Source organism: Macaca thibetana, chromosome 1 (assembly GCF_024542745.1).
Source record: "Macaca thibetana thibetana isolate TM-01 chromosome 1, ASM2454274v1, whole genome shotgun sequence".
NCBI lineage: Eukaryota > Metazoa > Chordata > Mammalia > Primates > Cercopithecidae > Macaca > Macaca thibetana.
In genome coordinates, this window is record NC_065578.1 from 74,082,620 (window position 1) to 74,098,715 (window position 16,096).

Sequence of the window (16,096 nt, forward strand, 5' to 3'; positions counted from 1 at the left end):
TACAAATGAGGATTTTTCTGCCTTTTCTATTACAACTCTAAATCTCAGTTCCCTTGATTAATGAATAGCTGGTTCAATGATTCCCTTGTAAGATCCAGGTATTCTGCTGTGTCTACTTTCATTGATAAAATTCTCCCCTACCTCCATCTCACCATTTCTAGGCCTTCTCTTTTCCAAGTACCTCTCTCCTCCTCAAGTCCCATCCAATTCACTAACCAGCTCTACCAGCCTGGAGACCACCCACATCCTACAAATGGAAAAGTGCTGAGAACCTGTCAGCCACAGCTGACAGAGAGTCCGTCAGGGTAGATTTTAATGCTGTGAACATTTTGCTGATATTTTTCCACAGAGCACTACCTGATGTTGACATTTTAGGTTTCAAAGTAGCAACTAATACTTTGCTTCTTGACTGGCACTAACTTTCAAAACAGTAACTAGAAAGCCTTGAAACTTTTAGAAATCTCCATTTGTTCAGTCTATAAAATGGGGCTAACACCACAACTGAATCCCCTAGAAAAACTGCAATGCCTCCCTCACGTGGATGAAGAGCTTTGAGATCTTCACAGGAAAATTCTAAAGAAGGAATTGGAGAGTATAGTGATGTTTTTCTAAATTAAAAGTGACAACCAGCATTTAGTAGGGGAATCAGAACACAGAATTGAGAGCAGGAAGCCTTATATTCATTACAACAGATGGTTTAGTTTTCACTGAAGAGGAAGCAGCTGAGTTAATGAACAGGGGTATGTCCTTAAAAGATTCAGCAGCCATCCAAATACACAGGAACAATCTAGTGGAAACTAAAGACTTGGACTAGTCTGTATTATACAAAATAAAGCATCCCTACTGAGTTTGACTTCAGCTGGCTGAAGTCATAAGGCATAGTGTTCTACTATTAAATAACACTAATATAATTACTACTGGCACAACTTTAAAAAAACAGGACTTTGTTCAAATTCTTAACACAAAGATAAGTCACATAGCAAATCTGTAATCAATGCCTGTTGAAAAAAATATTGAATGATTTTCAGTTCAAGGAAAGTGTTTTCACTGCTTGGCTTTTCTCTCATCTCTTGCCCATCTCTGCTTTTCTTTTTTTATTTAAAAAAGAATAAAACATTTCATTTGAAATATAACACATGCCACAAAGCACAGGATGTAATATAACAGACCTCTGTTTTCCACCACCAAGATTAAACAGACTTTAATGTTTTTTAAATATATGCTTGATATCTCCCTCTTTCATAGACATAAATGTCATATAGCTATAGCCTCACCCCGTCATCCTTTTCCCCTCAGTTCTGCTCAAAGGTGAAAACTTATCTGCAGTTTTTTAAAAATCATTTTTGTACATATGTTTGTACTTTCACTACATTAGTATGTGTTCCATACACTATCATTTCATTTCACACTTTTCGTACATGGTATTATGCTTTGTATATCCTCTTGCAACTTTCTAACATATTAAAATTTATTCATATTTATGTATGTGATTTAACAACAGAATAACGTTTCTTTATCCCTTTATGTGAATAACCTATTCCCTTCCTAAGGGGATAGTTCTCAGTAACTGCTAGATTGATCCCAATTAATAGGATGGCGGGATTTTTTGTTTTGTTTTTTACTATTACAAACAAGGCTGAAAATAACTTTTTTGTGTATATATTCTTGAATGCATGTAAGAGAGTTTTTCTAGGAATCAAATTGCTAGAAGCTATGGAATTATCATCTTCATTCTCATGCATTGCCACATTCCTCTCTAAAATGGTAACAATTTACACTACCATCAGCAATAAATAAGAATTGCTGTTTCCTCACATCATCACTAACACTTGATGTAAACCAACTGTTTACTTTTTGTCAGTTTAATGGTTGTGAAGTTATATCTCATTGATGTTTTAATTTTCTCTGACTACTAATACTATTGAGCGTTCTTTTATATTTTATTGACTATTTACAGTCCTATGAATTGCTTGTTCATATCCTTTGCTAATTTGCCTTCTGACTTTATGTCTTCTTATTCTTGTTGGTTTTTAAGACATAGGTTGCAAAATGTCTTTCTGTCAGTCTTTTCATCTTACGATGTCTTTTTCATGAAACTGCTTTCATCTTAATGGGCTTAAATTTATTGATATTTTCCTCTGTGATTTTTGCGTTTTGTATTCTGTTAAAGAAATGCTTCTTCACATAATGCCATAAAAGTTTTCTCTAATATTTTCTTTTAAAAGATTTACAACTTTTATTTTTATATTGTTATTATTATTATTATTTTTGTAGAGACAGATTCTCACTCTGTCACCCAGGCTGGAGTGAAGTGGCGCGATCTCGGCTCACTGCAATCTCAGCCTCCCAGGTTCAAGCAATTCTCCTCCCTCAGCCTCCCGAGTAGCTGGGACTACAGGCACACGCCACCACACCCAGTTAATTTCTTTTGTATTTTAGTAGAGATGGGGTTTCACTGTGTTGCCCAGGCTGGTCTCAAGCTCCTGAGCTCAGGCAATCTTCCTGCCTCGGCCTCCCAAAATGCTAGGATTACAAGTGTGAGCCACTATTTTTAAAATTAACTTTTGCATAATATATAGGGGTCTGTTTTAATCTTGTCCCTGTGTTAAGAATTGAATAACTTATCCCTCATCCTATTATTTGCAACTCTCTTTTTTCATAGACTAAACTTCCCAATATATATGATTTTCCTAGGTCTCTATTTTTATAGTTTTATACCAATATCACACTTTGGCTCCCCAAAGATGTCCACGTCCTAATCTCTGGACTCTGTGAATATGTAACCATGCATGGCAGAAGGAACTTTGCATATTTGATTAAATTAAGGACCTTGAAATGGGGATATCCTGGATTATTCGGGTGGGCCCAACCTCATTCAGCAGTCAATAAAAGGATACACCTTTTCCAAGCTGAGATTAGAGTTAGAGGGAGATATAATTACAGCAGAATGGTGAAAACCATGCAAGGTGGTTGGCTTTGAAAATGGAGAAAGGAAGCATGAGCCAGGAATGCTGGCTGCTTCTAGAAGCTGGAAAAGGAAAGGAAATATCTCCCCAAGGGACTGTAGAAATGAATATAGCCCTTCTGACAGCTTGATGTTAGCCCAGTAAGAATTGTATTGAAATTATAATCTACAGAATGTTAACATAATATATTTGCATTCTTGTAAGCCATTAATTTTATAGCAATTTGTTATAGCATCCATAGAAAACCAATACAAATAAATGTAAGAAGAACTCTCTCCTACTGTTTTTCTTTTCTAACCTTCCTGGTTATTTCTGGACCTTTATTCTTTTATTTGAACTTTAGATGAATGATGAATGAATTTCATGAAATTATATGAAAAATATAATTTTGATTAGAATTGTATTAAATTGTATTAAATTCCAATCAATTTGGCAGAAGTGGCTGTTTTTATAGTAGTAACTCTTTCCATAAAGTTGGTGTGATGGTGAATTTTTTAATAATTCATTTAAATTTATTTATTTATATTTTAAGTGCTGGGATACATGTGCAGAATGTGCAGGTTTGTTACATACGTAAACGTGTGCCATGGTGGTTTGCTGAAACTGTCAACCCATCACCTAGGTTTCAAGCCCTGCATGCATTAGCTATTTGTCCTGATGCTCTCCCTTCCCTTCCCCCTACCCTCCACAGGCCCTTGTGTGTGTTGTCCCCCTTCCTGTGTCCATGCGTTCACATTGTTCAACTCCCACTTATGAGTGAGAACATGCAGTGTTTGGTTTTCTGTTCCTGTATTAGTTTGCTGAGGATGGCGGCTTGCAGCTTGTGATGGCAAATTTTACATGTCAAGTTGACTGGGCCATAGAGTGCTTAGATATTTAGCTAAATATTATTCTGGATGTTTCTATGAGAGTGTTTTTGGATGAGATTAACATTTAAGGTGATAGACTGAATAAAAGAGATTGTCCTCCCTAACGTGGGTGGGCCTCAGCCAATCAGCTGAAGGATTGAATGGAACAAAAAGGCTGACCCCTCCCTCCAATAAGACAGAATTCTTTCCTTACTGACAGCTTTTGAACTGGGACATTGGCTTTTTTCCTGCCTTCAGACACTAACTTAAATACTGGTTCTTCCTGGATCTCAAACCTTCTAGACTTTAGTCTGGAACTAAACCATTGGCTCTCCTAGGTCAGCTGATTCAGTCAGCTGATTCATCCTGCAGATCTTATGACTTGCTCACCTTGATAATCACATGAACTGATTCCTTATGATAAATGTCTTTATATATACATTTTCAGGTCATCTTTTCTAATTTTTCTCCATGTAAGTTTTTCACATATTTTAATAGATTTATTCCTGAGTACCATATAGGTTTTATTGGTATTATAAATGGTACCTATTTTGTAATTTTAATTTATAGTTTGATGCTTGAGTATAGATTCTGCATAAATAAATTTTGAATATTTATTTAATTCCCAGAAATGTAACTGAACTCTGCTATTGTTTCTAATGCTTTGTGTTCTCTTGGACAGTCTATTAATCAATATTAACCATTTTGTTTCGAATTTCTAATCTTTATGTACTCCCTTCTCAATCTGCTAAAGTGTTATAACACGTATATTATGTTATAACATGTGTATTTGTGAAAGTAAGCTAAATGTTACAAAAAATAGATGAAAGCTTTCAGTGGCTTGGTAAAACTGAATTATCAATTATGTAGTTCAACATATATTGGCAGGAGAACTCGGCTGCATACAGTTAGTCCCTGTATTAAGCTGTTCTTACATAGCTATAAAGAAATGCCTGAAAGTGGGTAATTTATAAAGACAAGAGGTTTAATTGGCTCATGGTTCTGCAGCTGTACAAGGATGGCATCAGCATCTATTCAAAAGCTCCCTGAAGTCTCTGGGGAGGCCTCAGGGAGTTTTTACTCATGGCAACAGCAAAGTGGGAGCTTCATGTCACATGGAGAAAGCTGAAACAATAGACAGGGGGAGGTGCCACACACTTTTTTAAATAACCAGATCTCATGTGAACTCAAAGAGAGAGTTCACTTATCACCAAGGGGATGGTGACAAGCCATTCATGAGGGCTCTGCCTCCATGATCTGAGTACCTCCTACCAGGCCCCATCTCTAACACTGAAGACCACATTTCATCATGAGATGTGGAGGGGACACAAATCCACACCATATCATTCCACCCTTGGCCCCCAGAATCTCATGTTCTTTACACATTGCAAAATACAATCATCCCATGCCAATGGCTCCTCAAAAGTCTCAAGTAATTTCAGCATCACTCAAAAGTCAAAAGTCTCATCTGAGACAAAGAAAGTCCCTTCTACCTATGAGCCTATAAAACCAAAAACAGTTATTCACTTCCAAGATACAATGGGGGTACAGGAATTGGGTAAACTTTTCTGTTACCAAAGAGAGAAGTGAGACAAAAAAAAGAAGCTGCAGGCCCCATGCAAGTTCTAAACATATCATGGCAATCACTAAATCTTAAAGTTCCAAAATAATCTCCTTTGACTCCATGTCCCACATCCAGGGGGCACAATGGTGTAAGGGGTGGGCTCCCAAGGCCTTGGGCAGCTCCATCTCCATGGCTTTGCAGTGTTCAGCCCTTGGGGCTGCTCTCACAGGTTGTTGAGTTCCTGTGGCTTTTCCAAGTGTGGGGTGAAAGCTACCAGTGGATCTACCATTCTGGGGTCTGGAGGACTGTGGCTCCCTTCTCAGAGCTCTACTAGGCAGTGCACCAGTAGGGACTCTGTGTGGGGTCTCCAACCACACATTTCCTCTTAGCACTGCCCTAGTAGAGGTTCTGTGTGAGGGCTCCACTCTTGCAGCAGGCTTCTGCCTGGACACTCAAGCTTTTCCATACATCCTCTGAAATCCAGGCAGAGGCTGCCACACCTCTTTCACTCTTGCACTCTGTGCACTTGCAGGCTTAACACCACATGAAAGCCACCAAGGCTTATGGCTTGCACTTTCTGAAGTGGTGGCTTGAGCTGTATCTGGGCCTCTTTGAGCTGAGGCTGGAGACAGAGTGGGCCTGGGTGTGCAGAGGGCTGTTCTGAAGCTGTGCAGGGCAGCAGGGCCCTAGGCCAGGCCCAGGAAACCATTATTTCCCCCCCAGGCCTCAGGTCCTGTGATGGGAGGGGCTGCCTTACAGATCTCTGAAATGCTTTGTAGGCCTTTTTCCTATTGTCTTGAGTATCTGCACCTGGCTCTTTTTAGTTAAGCAAATCTCTCCAGCAAGTGGTTGTTTCACAGATTGCTTGAATTTCTGTTGTTGAAAAACTTTTCCTTTCTCTGCCACATGGCCAGGCTGCAAATTTTTCCAACTTTCACTCTCGGCTTCTCTTTTAAATATGAGTTCCAACTTTAAGTCATTTCTTTGCTCCTGCATCTGAATATAGGCTGTTAGATGCAGCCAGGCAATTTCTTGAATGCTCTGCTGCTTAGAAATTTCTTCTGCCAGATGCCCTAAATCATCACTCTGAAGGTAAAACTTCCACAGATCCCTAGGGCATGAACACAACGCAGCCAAACTCCTTGCTAAGGCATAACATGGGTGACCGTTGCTCTCGTTCTCAATAAGTTCCTCATTTCCATCTGAGACCTTGGCAGCCTGGACTTTACTGACAATATCGCTATCGGTATTTTGGTCACAAGTATTTACAAGTATCTAAGATATTCCAAACTTTCCCTCATTGTCCTGTCTTCTTCTGAGCCCTCCAAACTCTTCCAGCCTCTGCCTGTTACCTGGTTCCAAAGTTACTTCCACATTTTCAGGTATCTTTATAGCAGTACTCCACTCCTCAGTACCAATTTTCTGTATTAGGCAATTCTTGAATTACTATAAAGAAATTCCTGAGACTGGGTAATTTGTAAAGAAAAGAGGTTTAATTGACTCACGGTTCTGCAGGTTGTACAAACATGGTGTCATCATCTGCTTGGCTTCTAGGGAAGCCTCTGTGAGCTTTTACCCTTTTCAGAAGGTGAAGCAGGAGCTTTCATGTCACATAGCAAAAGCAGGAACAAGAGAAGGGGAGAAGTGTCATATACTTTTTGACAACTAGATCTTATGTGAACTCAAAGCAAGAGTTCATTTATCACCAAGAGGATGGTGTTAAGCTATTCATGAGGGATCTGACCCCATGATTTAAGCACCTCCCACCAGGTCCCACCTCCAACACTGGAGACAACATGTCAGCATGAGATGTGGACAGGACACATTCAAACCATATCAATCCCAGACTTAAGCACCTTCCTTTATGTGACTCAGCCATCTTCTAGGACTTTCTCCTCCTCGGCATAAAGTCACATGGATAGAGAAAGAGAGAGCCTGGAGAGTTGTATGGAAGGTTTCTTTATGGCCCAGTTGTTGAAGCGATGTAAATCACTTTTCCCTCATTGTATTAACTAGATCTCAGAGTCGCCTGATTCTACCAAACTGCAAAGGAGACAGAGATATAGGCAAGGCACCCAGGAAGAAAGAGAAGTAGGATTGGTAAACACATAGCAGTCATTGGTGGTATCCTAGTTTTCTTTAGATAGCTATTTGGAATCAGAATTTCTGGTCCAAAGCATATGCACTTTTAAAGATTTCATGTTATTTTTATACTTTATTTTTGCATACAATGTGATATGGGAATATTGATACAATTTCAAATTGTCCTCAGCAATAGTAACGGTATGCAATTAAGACTTATTTAAAAAATTGATCAAGCTCTGTCTAAGGCTGCTATCCTCTATGAAGTTATAGTGACAGTCTAGAATTTCTTCTATCTAAAAACTGACTCCCAACAGACTACATTGTTCAGGGACTGTTACGTATGTCATCTCTGGGAAAAATAAACAAACAAACAAACTACAGAGGCACCATATTCCACAGGAAATATCTTTATCTTCATTAAACCAGGTTAACAATAAGAATGACATGAAGAAAATTCATGAAAGAACACCCAAAGCCGTGAGGGAGGGAAGAGAGGGAGTGGGGGTGGCTTGCTGATCATGAAGATGGTTAGAGTGAGAGTGTGGTGAGGTTATGAAGTATGTAAAGGCCACAGCTCTGCTCTACTTCTTGCTGAGATAAATTTATCTTTCTCCTTCAACCGATGGCTCTTTTAATGTTTGTGAATGCCTCTCAACTTCATCAAAGGCCATTTTGTAAATACACAGTTTAATTTACACAAATTTTGCTACCTGGAAGAACAATTTCCCCAAATTGTCTTCACTTCTGCACTTCAAACCCTTGCTTAGGAATTTCCAGGAAAGTCTCCATACCATCGGTTAACTAGGCACTAACTTCTCTGTGATGGGCATCAACCACTGTTATGTTACATTTCTAACACAGGAGTGCTGGGCTTGTAATTAGGAAGAGTTAGCTCCACTTATTCTATAAAGGAATATAAATAACACGTGATGATGTATTTAGGGATCTAGCATCCAGATTAGAGAGAGTTAGTTGATTGGTTACTTACGTAACAAGTGACTTCCAAAAGGAAAAGTACTGACATGATGGTGTGTATGTGAATAAAGGTCAGGTACCAACCATAACTGTCTGCAGCCTAAATCTCAGATTTTCCAGTTTTCCCTCATCTTTGAGCCCTAGGGGTTAGTCATAATAGGAAGTCTCCAGAAGAATGAGCTCTGGGTGTAATTTTGTCATCCTGTGGCAAAAAGCGCTGTAGAAGAACAAGTACAACTTCCTTCCCAGGATGGCTGTGGTTAGCCAACACATTGCTGGCTGAAATTCCTAACTGTGAAAGAGAGTAGCAAATTAGCTAATCAGAATTGCAAATAAGGTGAAAACAATGTGATAATTTATTCTGAAGGCTAAATTAAAAAGCAGGCTATGCTAATACTAACCCCAAAATCTACTTGGCCCCTTTTCACATTTTATTAAATCCCTTAATTTCTCTCCCTGTGTAACTGTGTCTCTTTTCCCCTTTCTGCTTCTAATATTTTCCTTCATGTGCCTTCCTCATTCTTTCTCCAATATTTCCATTTTGTCCACTTTTTTCTCTTTCCACTCCATCTTTAACTTCTTTATCTTCTTATCCCCCCACGATTTTGTCCCCTTCCCAGAAGTCATTAACTGGTCTTTATCACGATACCAAATATATTTTTAGTATTGATCATTAGTGTTAAAGACAGTCTTTAAAAATTCCTCGGTCTTAATATAAAAGTCAAATTAATTGAATGTTTCATATACAAATTTAAGTAACCTAACCTCATCTGAACACTTGGTGTGCTTCAGAATTCCTTTGATTCTTTTTTTTTTCTTTGAAGTGAGCATAAAAATCTCCTAAAGAGGACACTAAAATGCGCTTGTCTGTCCTCTCCTTTCTGATTATGTAAGTTTAGAGTGGAACTGGGGACTTCTCATTTTTACCAAATATCCATAGGTGATTCAGATATAGGTGATCTGTAAGATCACACTCAGTGAAACCTTGCTTTTTCTTATCTTTAATTGTTCTCTACACTGTCTCCCACGTTACCAATTTTAAAATCTATTATTCTTCTTCTTTTCTTTCTTTCTTTCTTTCTTTTTTTTTTTTTTTGATATGAAGTCTTGCTCTGTGGCCAGGCTGGAGTGCAGTGGTGTGATCTTGGCTCACTGCAGCCTTCACCTCCTGGGTCTAACCAATTCTCCTGTCTCAGTCTCCCAAGTAGCTGGGATTACAGGAATGCTCCCCACGTATTTCACTATGTTGACCAGGCTGGTCTTGAACTCCTGCCTGCCTCAGCCTCCCAAAGTGCTGGGATTACAGATGTGAGCCACCATGCCGGATGGTTCTTTTCCTTAACTAGTGTTCCATTATTGGAATACTAAGCATGTGGGAGTGATTTATATCCTACTGCTCAAGATCATCACCAACGTCTGATTGCAAAAATTCAAAAAATTGCAACCTCAGGTATAAATGGGTTAAACCCCAGTATTCACTATCTACAGACGACCTTGCGTGTTACTTAACAGAGAACAAGGTAACTAAGGTGCATTTCTTCAGTTTCCATTCTTTGAGCGTCTCTCTCTCTTTTTCTGAATCCATCCTTGCAACTCTTCTCTTTATGACAGAGGCAAGAGAACTTCCTCTCCAAGGCTGATATTGTGCCCTGTATCTTGAGGCTATCTGCAATCCCGTCATACAGAAGACAACTCTCCCTCCTCTAACTGCCATCATTCTTCCTCCCTCCTTCTCTCCTTCCCTCTCCCGCCTTCCCCACCTCAATAATCCTTTACCTTTCTTGTTGTTGTCATTCTTATTATTAATGAAATACAGATTTATTTCTCCTATGAACTGGTAACCATCTTGAGGACAGGGTCTGTATATTCCTTTTTGTATACCTACCTACAAAGCATCTGATTCAAACCTGTATTCACAATGAGCCTTCAATAAATATTTGTCGAATAAATGATTAATATTCTTCTCCCTAAAACAAAACAAAACTGAATTGGTTGCTTTGTCCTTAGGTGTGTTTCTCAAAGGAATATTATTTTTGAATCATGAAGATGATGATTCCTCTGTTGGATTAAGGCATTACACTAGTAACTGGAGAGCTGGTCAGAGGCAGGAACAATCAGAAAATGTAGTGAACTTTCCCATCCAGAATGGCCATTAAAACTAAAATATTTAGGAACAACTTTCTCAAGAAACATGCAATATTTATACATAGGAAACCACACTGAGTGAGATATGCAAGGAACTTTGAATAAATGGAAAGTCACATTTATTCTTCTGGGAGCCGAAGGCTAAATACTGTAAAAATGTCAATACTTCATAAAGAATTCTTCCAACATTACTTTATACTTTTTCAAGCCACTAAGAAACTCAAGGTGTTTATATTCAGGGCAACATAAATCTATGCTCCCGAGAAAAAAAAAAAAAAAGAAAAATAAAAGAAACCCAACCCAGAATATGATAATAGTTTTGATTTTCTAACTTGGCCAATGGAGGGGGCAGTTTCAGAGTCTTCTGTGTGGTGTTTGCCTCTGTGCTAGTCCTTATCCCACAGATCAAGGAACCCATGGGAGGGCTCTGCCAATTACTAAACATGGACATTTCAATTATACACTTGAGGCCTGGGAAAGTGGCCACTGCATTTGTGAACACAACTGACCCACTGAGGGAGATCAAGGTTGGGACTCCATTTACTACCTGGATCCCACCGACCGCTGCTCTAATAGAAGAATCCATTGTGACACTTCCTTCAATGTCAACTTGTACAGTGTTTCCAGTAGTCCTTGAAATGTCTGGGTATTCTTACTCCAATGTATGGTCACCTAAGTGAAAGGCCATATGTTCCTTTCAAGAAAGATATGGAGAATCATTATGATAAAACTTGCCTTGCTATTCTAAGATTCTTCCTCATGGAGACATAGCCTCTCTTTTTAGGCGCTGGGTTTAGGTCTGAAAATTGCCTGGTTCAGATCGGAATCAAGACTTTTTAACTAGGGCAGGAGCCCTCAGCTTTCTGATCATCCATGCTCACTTTCTTTTCGTTAAGAAAGTTAAGCATATGCTTGTTGACTGCCCATCCATCTTGCCCATAGGAATGCTGAGTTCCATGGACAAACTCTATAGTTCTATGTAGGTCAGACCTTTTGGATGCCACTCTGAACTTGGTACTCATTAAAATAATTCTGCCTATTTTGCTTCTGGTGGTTACATGTTGTCACTTTGTCTCTGTTATTTCAGAATCTTTTTATCCCTTTGCTACCAGAAAGCCTAGTTCTGCAACAGTCCTGGATTACAGAGAACAGCCATCATTGATCTTGATGATGCTAATGTCGCCTTCTCCAGCACATTCTTTATTATTTTGGCAGTCTTCCCCAGCTGAACATAGCTGATTGGCAGTCTAGTGTGCTCACCTCTTGGGTCTTTTAATCCCTTCTACTACCATCTCCCATAGCAAATCTGCATTTCTATTTCATTTAGTGTGGGCGATCAGTTTTTCCAAGCTTTCAACAGCCATTCTAGAACATACTAGTGTTGTCTCCTGGGGTCCTTGCTTGGGCATTAAATCCTGTGTCCTGGCAAAACACTCTCATATTGATAAACTCTCTCTTCTCCAATTTGATATTCTATCCCTTTGATTTGGTACCATCAGAATCCAGTCCCATATAAACTGTCCTGGCTTGTGGATGGGTACTATCACCTAGCAGAGGATAGCATTGGGCAAGGCAGCTCCCTTCATGAAAGGACAATTTTCACATCCACATGATTCTTATCTCAAATAATTATTATTATTGTGGCTGCTCAATAGCAATTCTCTGATTCCTTTATTTATTTAGTTTATGTATCTCTAAGACCCTAAAGTAACAAAACAGAGAAAATGTAGTGACAGGTAATATTTGGAAAAAAATATATAAATTCTCCTCAAATGAAAAACATTATTACCTCTCCAGGAATCAAAGTGATATAAATTAAGACAATACATATTTCACTGGAAAAAAATCCAATTTTTGAAAATAGCGTGCTCAGTTTTGGCAAGGATGTAGTAAAAATGTGAATTTTTATTTCCTTGTGAAGAGAGCGTAAGTTGGCATAAAAAATTTAACTCTTTGTTTTCCAAGAAACAAACAATTCCTCCTCTGGGAACCTTCAGTAATTCCTTTTCATCTCATTTTACTTTCTCTTTTTCTTCTTAAAGATAGAATTAAATTTATACTTTGAATTAAAAGTTTTCTTAGTATCATCTCATCTGCCTTAGCTTGCACTGCCATACCAAATACCACAGGCTAGGTGCTTAAACAACAGAAATTTATTTTCTGACAGTTCTGGAGTCTGGAAAGTTCAATATTAAGCAGTCAGTGTGGATGACTCTTTAGTTCTATGTAGGTCAGGACTCTTTCTTTCTGGCTTCCAGATGACCACCATCTCTTTGTGTCCTCACATACACACACACACACACACACACACACACACAGAGAGAGAGAGAGAGAGAGAGAGAGAGAGAGAGAGAGAGAGAGAAAGAGAGTGAGATCTTTCTTTTCTTGTAAGGCCACAATCCTGTCTGATTAAGGCACCAGCCTTATTACCTGCTGAAGACCGTATGTCCAGATACATTGCGGATTGAACTTCAACATATGAATTTTGGGGAGATACAATTCAGTCCATAGCATCATCTTAAAATAATTGGTTTTAAATATGTATCCTACCATTTGTATACTTACAAAGGGAATTGTGAGAAATGATATTTGTATAATGTTAACTTTGGTGATTTCTGAGTAGTAAGAAGTTTTGCTTTTCTTTTCACACTTTTCTACCTTGAATGTTTTTATAAAGTTACTTTTAAAAATTATAAATGAGAAAGCAGTGTCTTTTCAAAAGCACCTTGTTTGCTACCATGTTGAGTTGAAAGTGAGGAAAGAGTTTTTCTTTACCTTAAAGACTCTGATCAGTGCATCTCAAACGTCCCCACTAAACATTCCTGTGAAGACAACAAGAGATAAGGGAAAAAGTATGCTGTGGGAGGAATTTCTGAGGGTATAATCAGATGATTTCCTTGAAGTCTTACATAATAGCCTTTAAGTTGACTTGATTTTTCCATTTATCCATAATATATCTGTTTGTTTCCATATAAAAACAATATTTAAAACTACTTACTCTTGAGTAAAATTCATGTTCAAAGAAAATGTATCATTATTTATCTCAGGGCTTTAAGTGCCCCTTGATTCAATCAGCTTACATCTGGGGGCACTCAAATCCCTATTTGAGAAGCATGGGCTTAATTTAATTATCAAAATTATCATTTGCCTGAACTTCTACAAATTGTAAAATACTTCCCACATAAATTATCTTACTGGGACTCTCAGCATCCTCTTTTACAAGCTCAACATGCTTCACCCAGTTCTTTAGCATTGGAATCCCTCCAGACTCAGTCTTATGCTTCTTTATCATATAACTCTATACTCACTGCCTAGATGATTACTTTTCTTGACCGTGGTCCAATTACCTGATACATTCCAGTGATACCCAAATCTATATCTCCAGAGACACCTATACAACTGTCAGCTTGGCAGCACATTATGGCTGTCTAACAATCATTTTAAACTTTAAATATCCAGTATGAAATTCATGATCTTCTTCCAAATCTTGTCCATTTCCATTCAAAAGTGCCACCACCCATCTAGCTCTGCAAGCCAGAAGAAACTGGTGTAACCTCTGACACCTGAATATTTCTTACACTCCCATCTAATATAGCACAAGGTTTGAGATCATCTAAAAATGCTTTGTTTATGTCTCACAAGTTCACTGTTGCCATCACATCATCCCAGCCCAAGCAGAAGAAACTAGTGTGATCTCTGATACCTGAATATTTCTTGCACTCCCATCTAATATATCACAAGGTTTGAGAACATCTAAAAACACCTCTAGTTAGTTTATGTATCAGAAGTTCACTACTGCCATCAGTACATCATCCCAGTCCAAGCTACCATAATCTTCCTGACTACTGAAACGTAAATATTTAAATTTCTACTTGGAAGTCTAGCAAGCATATTAAAAAGAGGCTGTCTGCCTCAACCAGTTCTTTTTCCCATCTTCTTCATGGGAAAAAGTACCACCAAAAACCTAGTTCGTTGGATGAAAAATGAAGAAATAATTCTGGATTCCCCACTTTATCTCATACACTATAGGTCAACACACAGTAATAGAACATGTTTATTATCACATAAAATTATCTTTAACAATGCTGTAGCAAGTCTTGAGATTAGATAGAAATTTGTTCTTATTTTTAAGAATTGCTTTGGTTATCCTAGGTTCTTTGTAGTTTTGTATGAATTTTGGAATAAGATAGACAATGTTTTAATCCATCTGTTTGCTATAAAGGATTGTCTGAGACTGGATAAGTTATACAAAAAAGAGTTTTATTTGGCTCATGATTCTGCAGGCTGTACAAAAAGCATGGCACCAGCATCAGCATCTAGTGATGGCTTCAGGCTGCTTCCACTCATGATAGAAGGAGAAGAGGAGCTGGTGATATGTACATAGAGATCACATGATGAGACAGGAGGCAAGAGAGAAAGGAGAGAGGTGCCAGGCTCTTTTTTTTAAACAATCAGCTTGTGTAGAAACTAATAGAGTGAGAACTCACTACCCCTCTCCACCACCAGGGAGGGCATTATTCTGTTCATAAAGGATCCATCTCCATGACACAAACACTTCCCATTAAGCCCTATCTCCAACACTGAAGATAAAATTTCAACATGAGATTTGGAGGGGTCAAATATCCAAACTATAGCAGCCAATTTTTACAACAAAGCTACTAGAATTTTGACTGGGATTGCACTGACCTATAGATAAATGTAGGGAGAAGTGACAATAATGTAGAACTCATATTCATAAAAGACATGGCATATTTTAAAAATTCATAAAAGACATGGCATTTTTTTTCATTACTTAAGGTTTTCATGAATTGCGTCAGTATTTTAATTTCTGATTGTTTTCTGCTTATATTAATATATGGGAATACCACTGATTTCTGACTTTGAATCCTGTGACCTTGTAAATCTCACACCTTCTAGTAGCTTTCCTTTAGGTTTCTTGGGATTTTCAATGTATTCAATTACAGTGTCCACTAATAAAGACAGTTTTATTTCCTTCTTTCAAATCTGCATGCCTTTCTTTTCTTTTACTTGCCTATTGTAGTGACTAAGAACTCTAGTACTATGTTAAATAGAATCTTGAGGAAAGCATTCAGTCTTTCACCCTTCAGTATAATATTACCTGTAGGTACTTTATCAAGTTGTGGAAGTTCCTTTCTGTTCCTAGTTTGATGAGAGCAATTTTTAAATCAGTCACAGTAATTATATTTTTTCAAATGCTTTTTTATATCTAGTAGAATAATAATATGTCTTTTCTTTTTAAATTCAGTTACTATGGTGAATTACATGGATAAATTTTCCAATGTTAAATTTTACTAACTGAGGTATATCCCACTTGATCATGATATAGTAAATTTTCATGTATTGCTATATTTAATTTGCTAATTTTCTTATAGATTTTTGAGTCTCTATTGATAAGGGATATTGTTTTATACAGTAGTGCCCTCTTATCTACAAGGAATATATTCCAATATATCCAGTGTATGCGTGAAACTGCAGATGGTACTGAATCCTAT